Raw genomic sequence first — 2,277 nt, 5'->3', positions numbered from 1 at the left:
GCACCGCCTTTAGTCGAGCAAATCGACCTCTGGACTTATTCTTTGTAAGCCTAGTACTTATTCTATCGGTGTCTTTTGCCAAACCGCTAAGTTACGGGGACGTAAACACACCAGCATCGGTTGTCAAGCGATGTTGGGGGGACAAACACAGACACACAAACACACACACACACATATATATATATATACATATATACGACGGGCTTCATTCAGTTTCCGTCTACCAAATCCACTCACAAGGCTTTGATCGCCCCGAGGCTATAGTCGAAGACACTTGCTCAAGGTGCCACGCAGTGGGACTGAACCCGGAACCATGTGGTTGGTAAGCAAGCTACTTACCACACAGCCACTCCTGCGCCTATGAATACGAAAAAAGAAAGACTCTTTTTTTCAGTAATTAATAATAAATACAAAAATGATAGATCTTAGCCTTCCAAATAAAACCTGTCCCGCTTCTATACTTTTACTTACGTCCACATGGTGCCTCCTCCACATGGTGCCTCCTCCACATGGTGCCTCCTCCACATGGTGCCTCCTCCACATAGTGCCTCCTCCACATGGTGCCTCCTCCACATGTGGGAGATCTTTATGCCCAACCTTGCATATGTATATGTGTATCTGTATGTGTGTATATGTATATGTAGATGTGTGTGTATTTGTGTATTTGCGTATATTCTTTTCTTTTAATCTTTTACATGTTTCAATCATTTGACTGCAGCCATGCTGGAGCACCTCATTAAAGGGTTTTTTAGTCGAAGAAATCGACCGCAAGACTTATTCTTTGAAAGCCTACCACTTATTCTATCGGTCACTTTTGCCGACCCGCTAAATGAGGGGGATGTAAACATACCAACATCTGTTGTCAAGCGATGATGGGGGAACAAAGATACACACACACACACATAAGTATCTATACATACACATGACTATCTACACACAGACACGCGGACACACACACGTGGGCACACACACACATACGACGTGCTTCTTTCAGTCTCTGTCTACCAAATCCACTCATAAGGCTTTGGTCGGCCCAAGGCTTATAGTAGAAGACATTTGCTTAAGGTGCCGCGCAATGGGACTGATCCCGGAACTATGTGATTGGGAAGCAGTCTTCTTACCATACAGCCACACCTGTGAACATTATTTGCAAACAACTTGCAAATAAAAGGGTTACCAGTTGAAAGTTCTGAATATCTGACAGTATCAGGCTTATGTTGTCATCAGGAGGGGATGTACGCCGTTTCAAGGCTTCCCTCTCGATGACATTAGTGCGCACCGCTTACCCCACTTGCTAAATCAACTAGCTACTAGACTTCACTCAATACTCTTTTAGCTATTGTTTACCATCTCTTTCAAGCCAAATCCAGTGGTTTGCCTTCTCCACTGCAGCTTAGTGTTAGGCCTAACGGCAACAACCATTACCTCATAACACTTCTAAGAATCTTCTACATTCAACATCGATTGGATAACGCTCTGCTTTCCAGCTTCCGTCTTCACATTCTTCAAAGAAATGTCCATGCCAGTTCAAAAGAAAAATGAGGCAAGAAGCAAAAAAACAAAAACAAAAACAAAAACAAAAGACAACAAATACACACACGCACACATACCTCCCCCCCCCCCCCAAAAAAAATACCGATTGAAAACCAGTTTTTTTACGAAATTTTAATCTGCGATATTTAAAACAGAAATCTGAAGACATTTTCGAAAAAATGAGGTAAAAAAAATATGATACGGAGGGACGGGAGGTGGGGTGGGGATACGCAGTTGTGGGGCGGTGTGTGTGTGTGTGTGTGAATCTTGAACGCTTATTTCGAAATATTGTTGTGTATACTTCATTATAATGTGATAGAAGACGCAATGCGTAAGTGTGTGTGTGAATATATGCATACAGACACACACACACACATATATATATATATATATGTGTGTGTGTGTGTGTGTATATATATGTATATATATATATATATGTGTGTGTGTGTATATATATACAGATATATATATATATATATATATATATATATATATATATATATATGTATGTGTGTATATATATGTATGTATATATATATATATATATATATATATATATATATATATATATATATATATATATATATATATACACATACATACATACATACATATATATATACATGCATATACATACATACATATGTATATATATATATATATATATATATATATATATATATATATATATATATATATATATATATATATATATATATATATATATATATATATATATATATA

Source organism: Octopus bimaculoides, chromosome 10 (assembly GCF_046866305.1).
Source record: "Octopus bimaculoides isolate indiv1 chromosome 10, ASM4686630v1, whole genome shotgun sequence".
Taxonomy (NCBI): Eukaryota; Metazoa; Mollusca; class Cephalopoda; order Octopoda; family Octopodidae; genus Octopus; species Octopus bimaculoides.
The sequence above is the reverse complement of the archived record's forward strand: the minus strand, read 5'-3'. Positions refer to the sequence as shown.